This window comes from Heptranchias perlo, chromosome 2, assembly GCF_035084215.1.
Source record: "Heptranchias perlo isolate sHepPer1 chromosome 2, sHepPer1.hap1, whole genome shotgun sequence".
NCBI classification, from domain to species: Eukaryota; Metazoa; Chordata; class Chondrichthyes; order Hexanchiformes; family Hexanchidae; genus Heptranchias; species Heptranchias perlo.
In genome coordinates, this window is record NC_090326.1 from 32,384,609 (window position 1) to 32,407,817 (window position 23,209).

The 23,209-nt window shown below is 43.3% G+C and overlaps 1 protein-coding gene across 2 annotated transcripts in view; it reads left to right on the forward strand.

The window, feature by feature from the left end:
* Window positions 1-8,159: 8,159 nt before the first annotated feature.
* si:dkeyp-120h9.1 (Y+L amino acid transporter 2-like) overlaps window positions 8,160-23,209 on the forward strand; it is a 95,321-nt gene continuing 80,271 nt past the window's right edge. Inside the window, exon 1 of one of the 2 annotated variants that reach the window (XM_068001683.1) lies at window positions 8,160-8,517. The gene's annotated coding sequence lies outside the window, so the exon portion shown is untranslated. Of the gene's footprint in view, window positions 8,518-8,878; window positions 9,245-23,209 lie in introns of those variants that run through there. The other variant, XM_068001682.1, reaches the window with a different exon arrangement.

Here is a 23,209-nt window from a genome sequence, read left to right on the forward strand (position 1 = left end):
CCTGGCGTTCAGTCACTGGTCTGAACTGGCCAGAACCGGTTTGAATTCGTTCCGCTTCTTACAGAGACAAAGGAACGGTGATGCTACCTGAGCCCTTGGAACAGAGCCAATCAGGGGATGACATCGGTCACTCCAGCAACTTTGAGCCAACCGGAGAAGACAGCATCGTTCGAAAAGACAGACTTGGGGAATAAAAACTGAAGAGTTGCTGGCTTGGGCTCAGTGTGTGTCTTTGTTTGTTTGTGAGCAAGAGAGAGAGTGTGTGTGTGTGTTTTTGTTGGTGTGTCTTTGTTTGTGAAGGAGACTCTGGAGACTAACCCTCGTGGAAGTGAATACCTTACGTCAGGGACGTAAAGACTGCGTCGGGGACGTGGAGACGACGTCGGGAGTAAGAGGGAGAATTGCCTGGCCAGCAGCGTCTCTCCTTTCCGGGTAATATAATATCCTTTCTATTCTGGGACCACTCTGGGAGTGCTGTCAGGAAAACCTAGTGGGTGTGCGTTTAAATCCTAGTTTGAGTATAAACCTGTATAACCTGCTGTAAACTACATGCCTATATCTAACTAGACGTATAAGCGGTATGTACATGATCTAATAACGTTAATAAAGCGAATTGAGAATTAAGAGAGAATTGACTCTTCCTTTGTGTACTAAGCTAAAACCGTTAACCGGTGACTTCCGGTCAACAGTATGTTGCCTCCCTGATGCTAGTGTCAAGGATGTCACGGAGCGGCTGCCGGACATTCTGAAGGGGGAGGGTGAACAGCCAGAGGTCGTTGTCCATATCGGTACCAACGACATCGGTAAAATAAAGGGATGAGGTCCTGCAAGCAGAATATAGGGAGTTAGGAAATAAATTAAAAAGCAGGACCTCTAAGGTAGTAATCTCAGGATTACTCCCAGTGCCACGTGCTAGTGAGAGCAGAAATAGGAGAATAGACCAGATGAATGTGTGGCTTGAGAGATGGTGTAGGAGGGAGGGATTTAAATTCCTGAGGCATTGGGACCGATTCTGGGAAAGGCAGGACCTGTACAAGCTGGACGGGTTGCACCCAGAACCGGGACCAATATCCTCACGGGGGCATTTGCTAGTTCTGTTGGGGAGGGTTTAAACTAGTATGGCAGGGGGATGGGAACCAAAGGGCAGGTACAGATAGGACAAATTCAAACCAGGAGACAGGAAGTAGAAAAGCAGTTAATGACGTAGTTAGCGACTCAGAAAGGCAAAAGAAGCACAGGTTAAATAGTGTTCAGCGCAGGAATTTGACGGGGTTAAAGGGTATATACTTCAATGCAAGGAGTATTACAAACAAAGCAGATGAGCTAAGGGCACAGATAGACACAAGGCAGCATGATATCATTGCTATAACGGAAACCTGGCTTAAAGAGGGGGATAATTGGCAGCTCAGTATCCCTGGATATAGAGTTTTCAGGCAGGATAGAGTGGGTGATAAAAAAGGAGGGGGGGTAACATTATTGGTTAAAGAATCAATTACAGTTGTGAGAAGGGATGACATGCTAAATCGATCATCAATCGAGGCCATATGGGTTGAGCTAAGAAATTAAAAAGGGGCAGTCACACTACTATGAGTGTACTATAGACCCTCGAATAGCGAAAGGGAGATAGAAGAACAAATATGTAGGCAAATTTCTGAGTGCAAAAATAAGAGGGCAATAATAGTAGGGGACTTTAACTACCCTAACATCAACTGGGATTCAAACAGGGTGAGGGGCACAGAGGGTGCAAAATTCTTGATCGGTGTCCAGGAGAACTTTTTTAGCCAGTACGTGACAAGCCCAACAAGAGGGGATGCAATTCTAGATTTAGTCCTGGGAAATGAAGATGGGCAAGTGGGTGACGTGACAGTGGATGACCATATTGGGGATAGTGATCACAATTCAGTTAGTTTTAGCATTATTATGGAAAAGGACAGAGTTAAATCAGGAGTAAACATTTTAAATTGGGGGAAGGCTAATTTTACAGAACTAAGAGGTGATTTGGCAGAAGTGGACTGGACACAACTACTTGAGGAGAAATCAGTGGCAAGCCAGTGGGAGGCACTAAAAAGTGAAATTCTACGGATACAATGCAGACACGTCCCCTCAAAGAAAAAGGGTGGCACTGCCAAATTTAGAGCCCCCTGGTTGTCTAGAAGTATACGGGGCAAGATAAAGCAGAAAAAGAAAGCTTACGACTGTCACAGAAAACTAAATACTGCAGAAAGCCTAGAGGAGTATAGAAAGTACAGGGATGACGTAAAAAAGGAAATAAGGAAAGCAAAGAGAGGGCATGAAAAAATATTAGCTAGTAAGATTAAAGAAAACCCAAAGATGTTTTATCAGTACATTAAGAACAAGAGGATAGCTAAGGAAAAGGTGGGACCTATCAGGGATGATAAGGGTAACTTATGTGTAGAAGCAGAGGATGTGGGTAGGGTTTTAAATGAATATTTTGTCTCCGTATTCACAAAGGAAAGGGCTGATATGGACGTAGTAGTTAAAGAGGAGAGGTGTGAAATATTGGATAAGGTAAACATAACGAGAGAGGAAGTACTAGAGGGACTGGAATCCTTGAAAGTTGATAAGTCACCAGGGCCGGATGGATTGTTTCCTAGGCTACTGAAGGAAGCCAGGGAGGAAATAACGGATGCTCTGAGGATCATTTTCCAATCCTCACTAGATACAGGGGAGGTACCGGAGGACTGGAAAACTGCAAACGTAGTACCATTGTTTAAAAAGGGTACGAGGGAAAGGCCGAACAATTATAGGCCGGTCAGTCTTACCTCAGTGGTGGGCAAACTATTAGAATCAATACTGAGAGATAGAGTAAACTGTCATTTGGAAAGGCATGGTTTAGTCAGGGATAGTCAGCATGGATTTGTTCAGGGAAGGTCATGCCTTACAAATCTGATTGAATTCTTTGAAGAAGTGACAAGGAGGATTGATGAGGGTAGTGTAGTGGATGTTGTCTCCATGGATTTTAGTAAGGCATTTGACAAGGTCCCACATGGCAGACTGATCAGAAAGGTAAAAGCCCATGTATACAGGGAAATGTGGCGAATTGGATCCAAAATTGGCTCAGTGACAGGAAACAAAGGGTAAAAGCCAATGGATGTCTTTGCGAATGGAAACCCATTTCCAGTGGTGTGCCACAGGGCTCAGTGTTGGGTCCCTTGCTGTTTGTGGTATATATTAAAGATTTGGATTTGAATGTAGGGGGCATGATTGGCAAATTTACAGATGACACAAAAATTGGCCGTGTAGTTGATAGTGAAGAGGATAGCTGTAGACTCCAAGAAGATATCAATGGGTTGGTGGAGTGGGCAGAAAAGTGGCAAATGGAGTTCAACCCGGAGAAGTGTGAGGTAATGCACTTAGGGAGGGAAAACAGTAAAAGGGAATACGCAGTAAACGGGAATATATTGAGAGGGGTAGAGGAAGTGAGAGAACTTGGAGTGCACGTGCACAGGTCCCTGAAGGTGGCAGTACAGGTAGATAAGGTTGTGAAGAAGGCATACGGAATGCTCTCCGTTATTAGCCGAGGTATAGAATACAAAAGCAGGGATGTAATGATGGAACTGTATAAAACGCTGGTAAGGCCACAGCTGGAGTATTGTGCGCAGTTCTGGTCACCACATTACAGGAAGGACGTAATTGCTCTGGAGAGAGTGCAGAGAAGATTTACAAGAATGTTGCTAAGGCTTGAAAATTGCAGCTACGAGGAGAGATTGGATAAGCTGGGGTTGTTTTCCTTGGAGCAAAGGAGGCTGAGGGGAGACTTGATTGAGGTGTACAAAATTATGAGGGGCCCAGATAGAGTGGACAGGAAGTACCTGTTTCCCCTAGCGGAGAGTTCAAGAACTAGAGGACATAGATTTAAGCTGATTGGCGGAAGGATTAGAGGGGACATGAGGAAAAGCTTTTTTACCCAGAGGGTGGTGGGTGTATGGAATTCACTGCCTGAATTTGTGATAGAGGCAAGGACCCTCAACTCTTTTAAAAAGTACCTGGACCTGCACCTAAAGTGCTGTAAGCTGCAGGACAATGGATCAGGTGCCGGAAGGTGGGATTAGAATGGGCACCTGATTGTTCTTCGAACCGGCGCGGACACAATGGGCCAAATGGCCCCCTTCTGTGCTGTATCTTTTCTATGGTTCCATGGTTCAATGGTAAGAATATAGATAAGTTTTTACCTTACTTTTATTTCCAACAAAGAAAGAATAGTAATGTAGACAGAATTGGTTTAAACTGTGTTCTAGCAAATCCTGTCTTTTCCCCTCAATGATGCTGGTAGCATTGAAGGAGATGAGTTTCAGGGCTGAAGACATTGTACTTTACGGATAGGGACGTATAGATTATTAAATAAATAAGCTAGGTGGATAAAATTGAGCTTAAAGGGTTATTAGGATTAAAACACATCGGCTTTCAAAACACAGGTGTTTGATCACAGCAGGGTTAGTGTAACAGAGGCGATTACTGCAACATAAAAGGCAATAAGTTGCTATAGAGCTTACATCAAAGGTTTTGTACAACAAAGCTATGGCTCAGGAAAAGCAATGACAAGAAATAATAGTATGGTATGAAAATCAAAATACTGCAGATGCTGGAAATCTGAAATAAAAACAGAAAATGCTGGAAATACTCAGTAAGTCAGGCAGCATCTGTGGAGAAAGAAACAGAGTTAAAGTTTCAGGTCGGTGACCTTTTGTCAGAACTGGAAGAAGTGAAAGATTTAAAGTTTTTAAGCAAGTACAGAGCCAGGGAAAGGGGAGGGGAGGATAGAACAAAAGGGAAGGTCTGTGATAGGGTGGAGGGCAGGAGTGATTAAATGACATAAGGGATGATGGTGCAAGGTAAGGGGGATGGTAATGGGACAAGTAAAGAGACAAAAGACGGGTCCAGAGGAGCTGTAAATGGCAACAGCAGAACCAATACCAGCACCTGCTGACTGAAAATAAATGGGAGCAGTGGTTCTGATCTGAAGTTATTGAAATCAATATTGAGTCTGGAAGGTTGTAAAGTGCCTAATAGAAAGATGAGGTGCTGTTCCTTGAGCTTCCGTTGAGCTTCATTGGAACAGGGTAAGAGGCCGAGGACAGAAAGGTCAGAGTGGGAGTAGGGAGGGGAATTAAAATGGCAAGTGACTAGCAGGTCAGGGTCACGCTTGCGGACTGAGCGGAAGTGTTCAGCAAAGTGATCACCCAATCCGCATTTGGTCTCCCCAATGTAGAGGAGACCGCATCGTGAGCAGCGAATACAGTATACTAAATTGAAAGAAATACAAGTAAATTGTTGTTTCACCTGGAAAAGAGTGTTTGGGGCCCTGCATGGTGGGAAGGGGGCCCGATACAATGGTGACTGTATCGGGCCCCCGAACTGGAAAATTTCATTAACTTTGCTTCCAATTTCCACCCTTCCCTCACCTTCACATGGTCCAACTCTGCCCTTCCTTGACTTCTCGATCTCCATTTCTGGGGATAGGCTGTCAACCAATATCTACTATAAGCCCACCGACTCCCACAGCTACCTTGATTACACTTCCTCCCACTCTGCTTTCTAAGGGCTCTATTCCTTTCTCCCAGTTTCTCCGTCTCCGTTGCATCTGTTCTAACGATGCCACCTTTCACACCAGTGCTTCCGATATGTCTTCCTTTTTCTTCAACCAAGGATTCACCTCCATTGTAGTTGACAGAGCCCTCGACTGTGTCCGTCCCATTTCCCGCAATTCTGCCCTCACCCCTTCCCCTCCCTCCCAAAACCATGATAGGGACCCCTTGTCCTCACCTTCCACCCCACCATCTCCACATTCAAAGTATCATCTTCTGCCATTTCTGCCACCCTCAGCGTGATGCCGCTACCAAACACATCCTCCCCTCCCCTCCACTTTCAGCATTCTGAAGGGACCGTTCCCTCCGCGACGCCCTGGTCCACTCTTCCATCATCCTCAACACTCACCCTCCTCCCCACGGCACCTTCCCGTGAGAGTGCAGGAAATACAACACCTGCCCTTTCACCTCCTCCCTTCCCACCGTCCAGGGCCCCAAACACTCCTTCCAGGTGAAACAGCGGTTCACTTGTTTCAATTTAGTACACTGTATTTGCTGCTCACGATGCGGTCTCTACATTGGGGAGACCAAACCCAGATTGGGTGATCACTTTTGCTGAACACCTCCGCTCAGTCCGCAAGCATGACCCTGACCTTCTGGTCGCTTGCCATTTTAATTCTCCGTCCCACTCCCACTCTGACCTCTCTGTCCTCGGCCTCCTACACTGTTTCAATGAAGCTCAATGGAAGCTCGAGGAACAGCACCTCATCTTTCAATTAGGCATTTTACAGCCTCCAGACTCAACATTGATTTCAGATCATAACCACTGCTCCCATTTTTTTCGTTCAGCAAGGGCTGATAATGGTTCTGCCATTTACAGCTCCTCTAGACCCATCTTTTGTCTCTCCCTCTCCATTACCACCCTCCTCGCCTTGCACCATCGTCCCTTTTTGTCATGTAATCACTCCTGCCCTCCACCCTAACACAGATCTTCTCTTTTGTTCTTTCCTCCCCTCCGCTTGGCACTGTCCTTGCTCAAAAACTGCTAAATCTTTCACTTCTTCCAGTTCTGATGAAAGATCATTGAACTGGAACGTTGGGCCAGAAATTGCTCCCGAAATAACAGAGGAGCTCAACAACGCTCTCTGTTTTTAGTTGCGAATTGAAGGAGCAATTTCTCGCATTTGCACATGTTCACTAAAACGCAGAAATTGTGAACTTGCTCCTATTGGTTCACCGTTGATTTGACAGCTTTGAATTAAAGGGCCATTGCACGCTGCAATCATTGAAATCACTGAAAAAATGGCAACTTGCTTATCTGCCCAGCTGGAAAGTAACTAGTTACGCCACCAAGCAGGTACCCTTAAAAATACCAGGTCTAAACAAAGTTTTAAAAGTGTGGTTAGTCTTAATGACCGTCAAGCAACCAAAAATTAACTTTTAAAAACGTGGAGACTCATATTACTCATTTTAATAGTTTTTGGTCATTGAAAAAAAAAAATTTTAATTAAAATTTTTCTTTTACTTTAATTTAATTCAATTATTTCTTTGGTTTTTTTATTAAAAAATGTTGATTTTTTATTTACAATGATATACAGAATACTAACTTTAAATGAATACCTGTCTGCCTGTGGGCGTGCCTTCTCTTCCTGACAGATTTTTGGGAGTGTCTCCTACTCTCACAGACTGTTCCATGCCTATCAACACACATTGCTCAGAGGCTGGGTTGATAGCACACAATTTTTTTAAAGTTCAAAATCACGCAATAGAGTTTGCAGTAAATATATTTGTTAAATTAATTTGCAGGAGCTGTTCTGTGTGATTTCTGGAGCTCTATTTCTTTCTCCACAGATGCTGCCTGACTTGCTGAGTGTTTCCAGCATTTTCTGTTTTTATTTGAGGCCTCTTATACCTGTCTAGCTATCTGTTCAAAGAACTTGGGTTGCATGCAGCAGGATGTAGAAAATGGTATAAAAAGGGCTACATTTGACACCATAGGAACTTTTGCTCCGCTGACAAGACCAGGTATGTGAATAGGCTTGGATAAGCCATTCTCGCGATTTCCCCCTAGAAGTTAACTGCACGGATAGTTTTAACCTTTAAAAGGTGACAAAATCACTGGGAAAAAAATAGCCTTTACTTATGACTTTAAAAAAAAAAATTACGAATTCAAATAGAATTTTTCCAAAATTTACATGGAACTTTACCTGAACGCGGCACTTTACCTTACCGTGCGGGGTTTGGGCAAAACAGGGAAAACAATTGACATAAAGGCTTGGTAGGTGTTTTGCCAACGCCTGTCCTTTCTAAAGTTCTCCTGCTGTGCTTGCTGAGACTCTGGTAAATCAGATTGGTGTTTTAAAAGAAGAATATTCAGTAACCTTTTTCCTATATGAAAATATTTGTTCAAAATTGCTGAAAAGTAGAATTTAGATAGCAATCCCCATTTGAACTACCCATAACCAAAACAGTGCCGGGCAGTGAGTTGGTCGATATTCCAATATAGTGCGTTGATACAAATATGCAGCGCTCGGATATTGCCGCCGTCTGGTTATACAAGGGCCAGCTGTTATGCTGTAATATCTTGTTTTGAAATGCAAGCGAGGAGGATGAATGGATGTTGTTTGTGCCTTTAAGGATTGCCACTCCGCTCGTTGCCTGCCTTTTCTGCTCGGCCTTCCTAATTGGAATATTAGCCCCTCCAATCCTTTGCTGCAAGGATGGAGGAATAAAGCGTTTGGGTTAACACGTAGTTTTTTTAAAAAATAGGTCGGGGAAAGCTGTAACGATAAGAAGTACACCTGGAAGCTCTTCTGGCATGCGAGTTCAGAGAGAGAGAGAGAGAGACAGCGCGGGATTGGAGAATTTACATTTATTTTTAGATTTGACTCTTTCTCCGTCTGCAGGCAGCTGGGGTTTTGCTATCGCCGCCGCCGCTTGCTGTTCCCTGGGCACGGATTGGCTTTATGAGGTGAGTGGTGGCGATGGAAACTCTCCGGGACAGTCTGCGGCTGCAGTGGAACGTTGTGTCAGGAATGACGATGTCTCAACGTTCTAAATTGGAACATCTCCGGGTGTGTCAGACCCGGGCCTGCGCCTGCACCCGCACGTCTTGTGCTTGCAACGCTCCTTTTACATTTGCTAAATGCTTTTTTATTTGTTTTGTTCCCCGACCCCCCCCCAAAAAAAAAACCGGAAAGGGATATTTTAAAGACTCATTTAATTCTTGCATATACCGAATGGGCGTTTAATATGATTCCCCCCCCCCCCCGTTATGAGATGGATTTTTGTTCTGCCAAATTGCGCGCGTGAGTTTTTCGGAATATGTAAAGTGAGATAGACTGATGCAATCCTCTTCCTCCTTCCTTACTTGAGTGTGTCTGTGGAACAGCACCACGCTTGTACTCTCCTTTGCCGGGATGAGTAAATCTGATCCTGCTGATTGAACCCCCGGCGTTGGGTTGTCTATTTACGCCGGCCAGAGATATAGCCCGATTTGTGGACGTTTGGTCCTCGCCGCCGTTAATTGTAAGTTCCGCGTTCGATGCAGCCGGTAGTAAGAACTGACACGTGTTTCTGCGCTCCGGATCCAGGAAAATCTACAGCTCGGTGAAAGTTCTCGTCTAGAAGCAGCAGGTTTTTAGATTTCATCGTGTGTAAGTGTCTGTCCCAGGGAGCGGAGATTCGAGTACAGAAAGGTAACGATAAACTCCTTAGACGGTAATTATGCGTATTGTAAGCGCCATTCAGATATCGACTATCATCTATTACTAGTCAAGAAGCATGTTAAAATACAGCTTGCTTGTATTCAGTCAGGGCTGTTGTGAGTTCAGATTTTTTGGGGGTGGGGAGGCTTTCTTGAAGTTGTTGGTCAGCTTTTGCTAGTTTTCTAGATTGCTATGTGTAATTTTATTATTGAAGACCAATAAGTTGGTGGATTTAGACTTTCCTGTGTGTTTAAAAAAAAATCGTTGTTTTTTCTCTTATATTATGTATTAAAAGTGCTTCACAGTCTATGAATTACTTGTGAAATGTTATCCCTGTTAATGAGGGCGAACACAACAGCCAATTTGTGTGCATGGTCTCGCAAACAGCAAATGAGATGAATTATCAGTTAATCGTGTTTTTGGTGGTGTTGGTTGAGGGAGGGATGTTGATCAGGACACTAGGAGAACTCGCTGCTCTTCTGTGACTAGCATCATGACATCTTTTATGTCCTCCTGAGCAGGCAGACAGGGCATCAATTAACATCTCATCTGAAAGACAGATCCTCCGACAGTACAAAACTCCTTTAGTACTGCACTGAAGTGACCCACGAGGGGGAAAGGAAGGGCATCCAAAGGTAGAGCTCCCTGGATGACTAAAGATATAGAGATTAAAATGAAACAGAAAAAGGAGGTTTATGATAAATGTCAGACTGTAGAGAACAAAGCTGAATACAGAAAGTACAAAGGAGAACTGGAAAAAGGAAATGAGAATAGATTAGTGAGTAACATAAAAGGGAACCCAGAAGTCTTTTATAAACATATAAATAGTAAGTGGGTTGTCAAAGGAAAGGTGGGGCCGATGAGGGACCGAAAAGAAGATCTTGTGGAGGCTGAAGTACTAAATGAATACCTTGCATCCATCTTCACTAGGGAGGAGGATGCTGCCAATGTTGCAGTAAAAGAGGAGGTAGTAGTGATATTTTATATGATTAAAAATAAAGTGGAGGTACTTAAAAGATTGGTAGTGCTCAAAATAGAAAAGTCACCTGGTCCATATGGGATGCATCTTAGGTTGCTGAAGGAAGTTAAAAGTGGAGATAGCAGAGGCTCTGGCCACAATCTTCCAATCCTCCTTAGACATGGATGCGGTGCCAGAGGATATTACACCCCTGTTCAAAAAAGGGGAGAGGGATAAACCCGGTAATTACAGGCCAGTCAGCCAAATGTCAGTGGTGGCGAGACTTTTAGAGACAATAATTAATAGTCACTTGGAAACGTGTGGGTTAATAAATGACAGTCAGCACGGATTTGTTAAAGCAAAATCGTGTTTTAGTAACTTGTTCGAGTTCTTTGATGAAGTAACGGAGAGGGTTGATGTTGTGTATATGAACTTTCAAAAGGCTAGAGGATAAAAGGATAAAATACTACATAATAGGCTTTTTAGCAAAATTGAAGCCCATGGGGTTAAAGGAGCAGTATCAGCATGGATATAAAATTAGTTAAGGGACAGAAAGCAGTGAGTAGTGGTGAAGGGTTTTTTAGACTGGAAGGAAGTATACAGTGGTGTCTCAAAGGGGTCGGTTTTAGGACCACTGCTCTTTTTGATATATATTAATGACCTGGACTTGAGTATGCATGGCGTAATTTCAAAGTTTGCAGATGACACGAAACTCGGAAATGTAGTAAACAGTGAGCATAGTAGCAGACATATAGACCGATAGCAGATGCAGTTTAACGCAGAGAAGTGTGAAGTGATGCATTTTGGTAGGAACAACAACAACTTGCATTTATATAGTTCCTTTAACGTAATAAAATGTCCCAAGGTGCTTCGCAGGAACGTTATCAAACAAAATTTGACACCGAGCCATGTAAAGAGATATTGGGACAGGTGACGAGATAGGTGAGTGAGCAAGTATTTCTGAGTAGGTGTCGTTTCATGGCGTTATTGAGGACTCATGACTACTTTTTGGGGGAGGCTGATGGTGCAGTATTTGGTTGATATGAGATAACTGCAATTTTCCTCATTGTAGGGTAGATGACAGTGACAACTGGACTGAAACAGGGGAGCGGCTACTTCTAGTGCGCAGGTGTACAGCAGTACAGCCTGGATATTGCCTTCACTCACAAATTTATGCATTTTGAAAACTTGTATTGTGTGTTCATTTAAGAAATGCGTCCATGTTGTGCAGTTCAAGGCTATACATTATCACATTGAGTGGTACCGTAAATAAAGCTGAAACCTTTTGGGAAGATATTCTGCAGTAATGCACTGTTCTGTGCAGCTAGGTAACTTTAGTAAGAATTGTAAAATATCTCACAATGACCATCTCAACAATCTTCTAGGCTTGGAGTTGTAGATTGGGAATCGTTTTGTGTGTTCTATTGTCACTGCAATTTTATGTCATTAGACAATATTCTCTACGAATTAAAAACTACTTAGCAATAATTAATTGAACCCTTACTGTTGCTACAAAAATAAAACTGCGGTGTGCATGTTTATAGTTGCAGAGATGAAAATGATCATTATGTTGCTAATGACACCTTGATCTCTGCAGCTTTCCACATGGTCAACCACACCATCCTCTCCAACAGTTCTCCTTTGTTATCCAGCTCCCTGACATTGCCTTCGCTTGGTCTATTCTTAACTATCTGATTGTAGCCAGACCATCTCTAGCACCGGCCTCTTTTCCCATCCGGCTCCCCACCATCATCATCTCCAGAGTCTCTGAAGAACCTATCCTTGGCCTCTTCCTTGGCTACATGCTGCCGCTTGTTGATGAGATCCATAGACGTGGGGTCAGCTGATCACTGATGACACCCTGTTTTCTTGCCCCTTCGACTGTCTCCAACATCAAGTCTTAGATGAATCTTAACTTTCTCCAGCTAAATATTGAGAAGACTGAATCAAAGAACCATAGAAGGGTTACAGCATGGAAGGATGCCATTCGGCCCATCGAGTCCGTGCCAGCTCTATGAAAGAGCAATCCAGCTAGTCCCACTCTCCCGCCCTTTCCCCATAGCCCTGCAAATTTTTTCCTTTCAAGTACTTAGCCAGTTCCCTTTTTGAAGGCCATAATCGAATCTGCCTCCTCCATTCCCTCGGACAGTGCATTCCAGATCCTAACCACTCACTTTTTTTTAAAAAAAGGTTTTTCTCACGTCACCTTTGGCTCCTTTGCCAATCATTTAAAATCTATGCCCTCCGGTTCTTGACCCTTCTGCCAATGGGAACAGTTTCTCTCTATCTACTCTGTCCAGAACCTTCGTGATTTTGAATATCTCTATCAAATCTCCTCGCAACTGTCTCTCTTCCAAGAAGAACAACCCCACCTTCACCAGTCTATCCACGTAACTAAGGCCCTTCATCCCTGGAATCATTCTAGTAAATCTCTTCTGCACCCTCTCCAAGGCGTTCACATCTTTCCTAAAGTGCGGTGCTCAGAACTGGACACAGTACTCCAGTTGTGGTCAAACCAGTGTTTTATAAAAGTTCATCATGACTTCCATACTTTTGTATGCCTCTATTTATAAAGCCCAGGATCCTGTATGCTTTTTTAACCACTTTCTCAACCTGCCCTGCCACCTTCAACGATTTGTGCACATATACCCCCAGATCTCTCTGTTCCTGTACCCCTTTCAGAATTGTGTCCTGTAGTTTATATTACCTCTCCTCATTCTTCCAACTGATATGTATCACTTCGCATTTTTCTGCTTTAAATTTCATCTGCCGGGTGTCTGCCCATGTCACCAGCCTGTCTATATCCTCTTGAAGTCTATCACTATCCTCCTCACTGTTTACTACCCTTCCAAGTTTTGTGTCATCTGCAAATTTTGAAATTGTGCCTGTACACCCAAGTCCAAGTCATTAATATATATCAAGAAAAGCAGTGGTCCCAGCACTGACCCCTGGGGAACACCACTGTACTACACCTTCCAGTCTGAAAAACAATTGTTCACCACTACTCTTTCCTGTCCCTTGGGCAATTCTGTATCCATGTTGCTACTGTCCCCTTTATTCCATGGGCAGCATTCTTGTTCATAAGCCTACAGTGTGGCACTTTATCAAACGCCTTTTGAAAGTCCATTTACACCACATCAACTACATTGCCCTCATCTACCCTCTCTGTTACCTCATCGAACAACTCTATCAAGTTAGTTAAACATGAATCCTTTAACAAATCCGTACTGGCTTTCCCTAATCAATCCACACTCGTCCAAGTGACTGTTAATTTTGTCCCGGATTATCGTTTCTAAAAGCTTCCCCACCACTGAGGTTAAACTGACTGGCCGAGAGTTGCTGGGTTTACCCTTGCACCCTTTTTTGAACAAAGGTGTAACATTTGCAATTCTCCAGTCCTCTGGCACCACCCCCGTATCTATGGATGTTTGGAAGATTATGGCCAGTATCACCGCAATTTCCACCCTTGCTTCCCTCAGGAACGTAAGATGCATCCCATCCAGAGTGGGGGACTTATCTACTTTAAGTACAGCTAGTCTTTTTAGTACCTCTATCAATTTTTAGCCCATCCAGTATCTCAACTATAACTTTACTGAAACTCTGGCAGCATCTTCTTCCTTGGTAAAGTCAGATGCAAAGTACTCATTTAGTACCTCGGCCATCCCCTCTGCCTCCATGAGTAGATCTCCTTTATGGTCCTTAATCGGCCCCATCCCTCCTCTTTGCTACCTGTTTACTGATTACATGCCTGTAGAAGACTTTTGGATTCCCTTTTATGTTGGCTGCCAGTCTATTCTCATATTCTCTCTTTGCCTCGCTTATTTCATTTTTCACTTTCCCTCTGAACTTTCTATATTCTGCCTGGTTCTCACTTGTGTTATCAACCTGACTTCTGTCATATGACATCTGAAGCCTTTATCAATGGTCCCTGACACACATTCTGCTCCCTCAACACTACATCTCCCTCCTCAACCATTGCCTCAAGCTGAAGCAGACTGTTTGTAACCTGAGCATCCTGGTCAACTCCTAAGTGAGTTTCTGACCCCGTATCCTTTCCACCATTAAGATGATCATCTTTGAAACCTAACCTGCCTCCATCTAAACGTCAGTCCACTTACCGTTGTGTGGAAGTGACAAATTAACCCTTGAATGTTCATTTGTCACTTCCACACTTGATTACAGCAACCCTCACCTTGCAGGTCTCCAATCCTCCCGATTGGTCATCAGCTGTTGTCCTCACTGACCTTTTATTGGCTTTTTATTCATTCATGGGATGTGGGCGTCGCTGGCAAGGCCAGCATTTATTGCCCATCCCCAATTGCCCTTGAGAAGGTGGTGGTGAGCTGCTGCCTTGAACCGCTGCAGTCTGTGTGGTGAAGGTTCTCCCATAGTAACTTGTTCGAGTTCTTTGATGAAGTAACGGAGAGGGTTGATGTTGTGTATATGAACTTTCAAAAGGCTAGAGGATAAAAGGATAAAATACTACATAATAGGCTTTTTAGCAAAATTGAAGCCCATGGGGTTAAAGGAGCAGTATCAGCATGGATATAAAATTTGATTGAGTTTTTTGAAGGGGTAACCAAGAAGATAGATGAGGGCTGTGCAGTATACGTGGTCTACATGGACTTTAGCAAAGCCTTTGACAAGGTACCGCATGGTAGGTTGTTACATAAGGTTAAATCTCACGGGATCCAAGGTGAGGTAGCCAATTGGATACAAAATTGGCTTGACGACAGAAGACAGAGGGTGGTTGTAGAGGGTTGTTTTTCAAACTGGATGCCTGTGACCAGCGGTGTGCCTCAGGGATCGGTGCTGGGTCCGCTGTTATTTGTTATTTATATTAATGATTTGGATGAGAATTTAGGAGGCATGGTTAGTAAGTTTGCAGATGACACCAAGATTGGTGGCATTGTGGACAGTGAAGAAGGTTATCTAGGATTGCAACGGGATCTTGATAAATTGGGCCAGTGGGCCGATGAATGGCAGATGGAGTTTAATTTAGATAAATGTGAGGTGATGCATTTTGGTAGATCGAATCGGGCCAGGACCTACTCCGTTAATGGTAGGACGTTGGGGAGAGTTATAGAACAAAGAGATCTAGGAGTACAGGTTCATAGCTCCTTGAAAGTGGAGTCACAGGTGGATAGGGTGGTGAAGAAGGCATTCAGCATGCTTGGTTTCATTGGTCAGAACATTGAATACAGGAGTTGGGATGTCTTGTTGAAGTTGTACAAGACATTAGTAAGGCCACACTTGGAATACTGTGTACAGTTCTGGTCAACCTATTATAGAAAGAGTGCAGAAAAGATTTACTAGGATGCTACCCGGGACTTGGTGGTTTGACTTATAGGGAGAGGTTGGATAGACTGAGACTTTTTTCCCTGGAGAGTAGGAGGTTTAGGGGTGATCTTATAGAAGTCTATAAAATAATGAGGGGCATAGATAAGGTAGATAGTCAAAATCTTTTCCCAAAGGTAGGGGAATCTATAACGAGGGGGCATAGATTTAAGGTGAGAGGGGAGAGATACAAAAGGGTCCAGAGGGGCAATTTTTTCACTCAAAGGGTGGTGAGTGTCTGGAACGAGCTGCCAGAGGCAGTAGTAGAGGCGGGTACAATTTTGTCTTTTAAAATGCATTTGGACAGTTACATGGGTAAGATGGGTATAGAGGGATATGGGCCAAGTGCAGGCAACTGGGACTAGCTTAGTGGTATAAACTGGGCGACATGGACATGTTGGGCCGAAGGGCCTGTTTCCATGTTGTAAACTTCTATGATTCTATGATTTCTCCATTGATTTCAATGGAGAGCCAACTGGTGCATTGTCAATCCCCGGAATTCTCTCATCGCCAGCGAATCAGGAAGAACAATTTCCGGATTTCCACGCTCGACTGCCCGTTTGCGGTCGCGGGAACTTGCTCTTTGATTTCGCCTTTAATAACAGTGAGTGCTGTTAGGCGCACTGTTATTTTAAAATGAGAAGGTATAATAGAGCAATAACCTTTATCAGCTGGGCTTGACTGATTTACTTAAAAGGAATCTTCCAATACCCTAAAATGAGGGAAAATAACATTGTAGCCTACAGGAACAGATTAGATTATTAATTTTGATTTAAATAGGCAGAATGATTCACTTCACCTTCATCATGTCCAGTAAACTGAAGTAATTGGGCACAGTGAAGTCTGTAGTTAATCATCATTTATTTCTCTAAAAGGTATTAACTTTTGACATCATCTTCCATCTCTAACTTATTTGTATAATAGCAATTCCACAGAGGTCTTTGAATAGTGCAGGCAGGAAATTTAGAGGTCTCTTTGGGTGCGTTTACACTATGTTTAGTGTCTGTTTGGTTTCCAATTTGTACTGATACGAACTTGTTCAGTGCAAATGTGGAGCCTAGGCTTGAGCTGACCGCGAAGGAAAGTGGAACAAGACTGCCTTCTTCAGGGAGTCTTTGCTTCAGTGTTGGGTTGGGCCATGATTCCGTTTCAGGTTCCATTTACACTACAGCTGTAGCATTGGTGTGAATTTGTTCTTGGGATATGGGCAACACTGGCAAGGCTGGCATTTATTGCACATCCCTAATTGCCCTGAGAGGTGATGGTGGGACGTCTCCTTGAACTGCAGCAGTCCATGTGATGGTGCTCCATAATGGTGTTATGATATTGATCCAGTAATGATGAAGGAACAATGATGTATGTCAATGTCAGGGTCGTGTGTGACTTGGAAGGGGCCTTGGAGGTGACGTCGTTCCTAACATTGGTATTCGTACCCTTCCGGGTGGTAGAGGTCACAGGGGTTAGAGGTGCTGTTGGAATCATAGAAAGGTTACAGCATGGAAGGAGACCATTCGGGCCATCGAGTCCCCACCGGCTCTATGCAAGAGCAATCCAGCTAGCCCCACTTCCATGCCCTGTCTCTGTAGCCCTGTAAATTTTTTACTTTCAAGTACTTATCCAGTTTCATTTTAAAGGCCATGATTGAATCTGCCTCCACCACCTCGGGCAGTGCATTCCAGATCCTAACCTTTGGTTCCTTTGCCAATCACCTTAAATCTATGCCCTCTGGTTCTTGACCCTTCTGCCAATGGGAACGGTTTCTCTCTATCTACTCTGTCCAGACCCTTCATGATTTTGAATACCTCTATCAAATCTCCTCGCAACCTTCTCTGTTCCAAGGAGAACTACCCCAGCTTCTCCAGTCTATCCACGTAACTAAAGTCTCTCATCCCTGGAATCATTCTAGTAAATCTCTTCTGCACCCTCTCTAAGGCCTTCGCATCTTTCCTAAAATGCAGTGCCCAGAACTGGACACAATACTCCAGTTGTGGCCGAACCAGTGTTTTATAAAGGTTCATCATAACTTCCTTACTTTTGTACTCTGTGCCTCTATTTATAAAGCCCAGGATCCCGTATGCTTTTTTTAACCACTTTCTCAACCTGCCGTGCCACCTTCAATGATTTGTGTACGTATATCCCCAGATCTCTCTGTTCCTATACCCCTTTTTAGAGTTGTGCCCTCTAGTTTATATTGCCTGTCCTCGTTCTTCCTACCGAAATGTATCTCATCACATTTTTCTGCATTAAATTTCATCTGCCACGTGTTCACCCATGCCACCAGCCTATCTATATCCTCTTGAAGTCTATCACTATCCTCCTCACTGTTTACTACCCTTCCAAGTTTTGTGTCATCTTCAGATTTTGAAATTGTGCCTTGTACAACCAAGTCCAAGTCATTATGTCAAGAAAAGCAGTGGTCCCAGCACCAACCCTGGGGAACACCACTGTACACCTCCCTCCAGTCCAAAAAGCAACCGTTCACCAATACTCTCTGTTTCCTGTCCCCTAGCCAATTCTGTATCCATGTTGCTACTACCCCCTTTATTCCATGGGCCGCAATCTTGATGACAAGCCTATCGTGCGGTACTTTATCAAACGCCTTTCGAAAGTCCATATACACCACATCAACTGCATTGCCCTCATCTACCCTCTGTGTTACCCCAGGTAACCTTGGTGAGTTGCTGCAGTGCATCCTATGGAAAGTACATACTACAGCCACAGTGTACTGGTGGTGGAGGCAGTAGCTGTTCAGTCCAGTGGCAGGGGCGAACTGACGTGTGCTGGATGCTGTTAAGGTTCTTGAGTGTTGTTGTGACTGCACCTGTCCAGGTAGATGGTAAGGAGTCCATCACATTGGAGAGGTTTTGAGGGGTCAGGAAGTGAACCACTCGTTCTGGAATACACACCCTCTGTCCTTCTCTTGTAGCCGTGGTGTTGATATTACTAAGCTTCTAATCACTTGTGACCCCCCAGGAAGATGATGATGGTGGTGCTGTTGAAGGTCAAGGAGAGGTGGCTGGACTTTCTCTTATTGGAGATGGCCATTACCTGGCACTTTTATGTGGCACAATATTACTTGCCAGCCTAAGCCTGGGTGTAATCTTGGCCCTACTGAAGAATGACATGAGCTGTTTAATTATCAGAGGAGTTGTAAATGTTGCTGAGCATTGTGGAATTGTCAACAAAAAGCCCCACTCCAACCGTATGATTGGGGGAAAGTCAATGATGAAACAGCTGAAGATGGCTGGGCTGAGGATCCGACAGTGATTTTGCGTTGATTGGCCTTTGCTAACCACAACCACCTTCCTTTGTGTCAAGTATGACTCCAACCACTAAGGGTTTTTCCACTAACGGTTTTGCTAGGGCTCCTTGGTACCCTAATTGGTTGAATGGTGCCTTGATGTCAAGGGGAGCTACTCTTACTTTTCCACTGGCATTCAACTCTTGTGTCCTTGTCTGGATCAAAGTTGTGATGAGGGCTGGAACTGCGTGGTGCTGGCAGAACCAAAATTGAACACCGGTGAGTCGGTGTCACTTGGTGGCATAATTGAAGACTCATTCCATTACTTCACTGATAATTGGCAGGTAATTGACTGGGTTAGATTTGTCCCATTCTTTGAGTTGAACATACCGCAGTAATCTTCCAGTGTAGTATTTCTAACTGCTAAGAGGGTAAAACTGCCTTTTGATGTGTGGGTGGGGGTTTAGTGCAAAGAATAGTGGAGACCGAGGCTGGGATTTTCTTAGAATATCATAGGCTAGGAGCAGCTGCCATTTCAATTTGATGAGTGGAAAATTGTGGGCTGGGGAGTGCAGAAGTAGAAAATCTCAGTCATAATCTCTACCTCCAATGGGACAGGCTCCCAGTTGACACTGGTTGCTCATGGCATACAACCCTAGCAATCTCAGTGACCAGTACACACTACAATCAGTGTATGTACCCCACTACTCAACTGCACTCAAAACGTATTCTAAGATTGACTTCTTCCTGAAGCAATCTGTCTTGTCTCAAGTTATAAGCTGCAACATAAAGCCAACTGACATCTTAGACCATTCCCCAATTTCCCTTTGGGTTACCCTAGCTAAACTTCACTCCATCCTGATGTTGGTATCTTAACCCTGGTTTCCTCTCTGACCTGGAGTTCCATAGGTACAGCTTCTTTATTGCAGAACTGAGAACCAACAATCTCTCACCTCCCACAAGCTACTGTAAGAGATGAGCAAATCAGTCAGTCCTTGGAGGAAACCTTTCAGCTTCAATCAGCAAGAATATAAGTTAAGAAGAAAGGTTCAGGTAACTAAACTTATTTTCGCTAGCAAAAAGAAAACTGAGGGGAGACGTTATACAGGATTTCAAAATGCTGGAAGACATTTGGCACAGGATCAAGGGACACCAGCACAAAATTCACAAGCCTTGAGCAAGGTTAAAGAAAGGATATTGGACATGTCAAACAGATTTCAAGAGAAGGGAGTTTGTTTGGGTCAGTTGACTTTTAAAAGAAGTTGGATCAGCGTCCCATGTGAACTGGGACTAGAGATTTTAGCGAGATTCTAATAGCACTGCTTCACACTTTTTCAGGGAAGGAGCCTAGTTTTCCTTTAAAGTAGGAGATCAACAGTTATTGATGGGAGAACAAGCCCTTGATTTGAATAATCACCCATGGACTTTGGATGGAGCGGGCATGATGAATCTTGTGTCCACTTCTAACAATCGACTTTGATCTTGAGGCACAGAAAGCCACCGAGATGTGGAGCAAATGGTAAAAATGAGAAAACAATAGAGAGCGTGGACAGGACCCTGACCGTGACCAGAAGTGAAATAAGTGGGCTCTGTAAACCTCCTCAAAGTTGAGGTTACCATCACTTTTTTTTAGCTGATAAGTCACCTTTTTCATAGTCAAATACTATGAACAGGGTTAACTATTGCATCATTTAAGTAGAGTAACCTCATCTCAGACCTCACTCAAAAGTGAACTTGCAGATTACTCTCTATACCTCCAGGCCATGCAACAGAAAACTGTACAATGCCCACCTATCCTCGTCTTCCACAAAAGTGTTCAATTTCTCAATCTTAGCCAGTAAGATCCATCTGGGTGTAAGAAGCTTCCAATTTGTGTGCTATCTCTGCTCAATTTAAGAAAAGGCATGGCTTTTAGTGTGTGTTTTCCTACAGCAACATAGCTGAGATCAGGAATTTAGTAGCATGTATGAAAAAGCCCATACCTTACCATGTCGTGACATTGTGAAATGATGCACCAAATGAACAACATCAGAGCCCATCCAATGTGATTTTTTTTTTTGGGTTCACATTTTCTTCTTGCCTGCAATCACTCCCAAGCTCATCCATTGCTATTTCACACAGTCCACAACTCACCACCAATGCTGGAGTCCAACAGTGCTACCATCTTGAATGTCTTGGGTATGGCAGCATATTTCCACAACGTACAGCTGACTCAGCTATGGCGATGCCAGAGTCACCCAATGCCGCTTCGTGACTGCCCAACATGCCAAAATCACGAATTGCCTCAATATTAGCTCCTTGGCAGTTAACATCAGAACCCACCCCTTACAGCAGCTGACCATTGAAATTTTTCATCAACCTTTGCCAATGCCATTGTCACTAGTACCCACAGAATATGGCAATATCACAGTGCAAATAACACCACATAGTCCAGGAGCTTGCATCTCGATTATGTGACTGGTAGTAGATTCTGCCCAATACAGGTCTATTGCTACCAAATAAATCAGCACCAAAACCTACCCACAATAAATCTTATGCCTTTCATCTCCTACCTTTTTCATTAGGTCTTGCTCAGAAGCTGCCAACACTGAAATGACACTTTTTTAATGGAAAATGTTTTCCAGCAGTTCTAATTCTAAAAACTCTGTTTTTCCTAACCCCTTTAAAATCCAACAATTCTCCCCACGCCATTTGCAAACTTGGGTCCTATTTGCAACAGGTTCTTAACCCTCAGCACTTATCACACAAAACTCACTGGACTCTACCTACCCTTAGTTACTTCTGCAACACTTCCTCTCCTGCAGCTTCTTCTACCCAGGAGGGTAAGAACAGCTATTTCATGGGAACAAACATTAAGGAAACTAACTGAGGACTTTCTAAATTAATTGACTATATTGGTGGGGAAACTTTGTATGGAACTGGCACCTGGGTTTTGAATAAAATTTGGGGCAGAGAGTGAGTACTGGCACTTTTGCACAGAGAGACTCTGAGGACTATTGGATGGGAACTAGAAGTGCTCTTCTGGGTTTGTGACGTAGAGAAGACCAAAACTAGGAGCAATAAATAAAAGATTGTCTAAAATAAATCCAATAGGGAATTCAGGAGAAACTTCTTTACCCAGAGAGTGGTTAGAATGTGGAACTTGCTACCACAAGGAGTAGTTGAGGCGACTAACATAGATGCATTTAAGGGGAAGCTGGATAAACACGAGGGAGAAAGGAATAGAAGGATATGTTATAGCATTAGAGGAGGCTCGTGTGGAGCATAAATGACGGCATAGACCAGTTGGACCGAATGGTCTGTTTCTGCACTGTAAATTCTATGTAATTAAAGCATGTCATTGAGCATAGTATAGTAAATGTTATTCTCCCTGTGGGAGTGCTTGTGTGCCAAAGTGTAAAATTCCTTTCCACTAATGTTTTTCACCTTTTGTGAATACAAAGAAAAAGGGAATGATTGTTGTCTGGCAAATCTTGACTGTGAGGGAAGGTGTCCATAGTATGTGATTTTTGGGATTCATAGCTCATCTGTGGGAACACGGAAATGCCTTCATTATCTGAATTTAGGTCAGACTCTATGCCTGTTGGAGGCAGCAGAAAGAAGGAAATCCCTACTATCCCTGGGAATTCTATGAAGGATTGAAAATAGCCCCATAGATGGAACCAATTATAATCCAGGTCATCCCACTTACTGGAGAAAATTGGCCAGTCAGGCACCTAGGTTTTAGGGTAAAGGGAGCATGGCACTCACATTAAAACCAATAAAAATTAAAAATAAACAGAACTTGCAATTCATTATTTCCTCAGGATGCCTCAAACTGCTTCAAAACTTTCAACTTTTGAAGTATAATCACTCTCTAATGTCAGCAAATGTAGAAAGATCCCACAAATCAAAAACGAGATGAATGAACAATTAATCTATTTTTTGCATAGTTATGTTGGTTAGGCCTGGAGAGCACTCTATTATTCTTCACGTAGTGCATGGGATCTGCTTCCAAGGTGATGGTGCTAGCCACTGAACCAAGCTGATACCCAACTGGTTCTTTTTCTACATGCTAAGTCATCAGATAGAAATGGGTGAGGAAGGCTATTTGGCACCCCCAGGGAAAAATAATCTACATTGCCCACATCCAGCTGTTTCTTAATTCCAGAGTTTTTGCCTCCACCACCATACCTTGAAATCCATTTCATGTGTCAACAACCCTGTGTGAAAATGTATTTCCTCATCATCCTAAATGAGTCTTTCTCTAGTTTGAACCTGTGCTCCTTATCCTACTAATTTAAAGTTGAGTTCTGGATTCACCTTTTTAAATTGGTTTCTCAAGAAGTACATTCATATTTTATGAGGGTCTTGCACATGTTTACATTCATACATATATTTTATGAAGCTTTTATGCATATGTGTATATTACACACACATT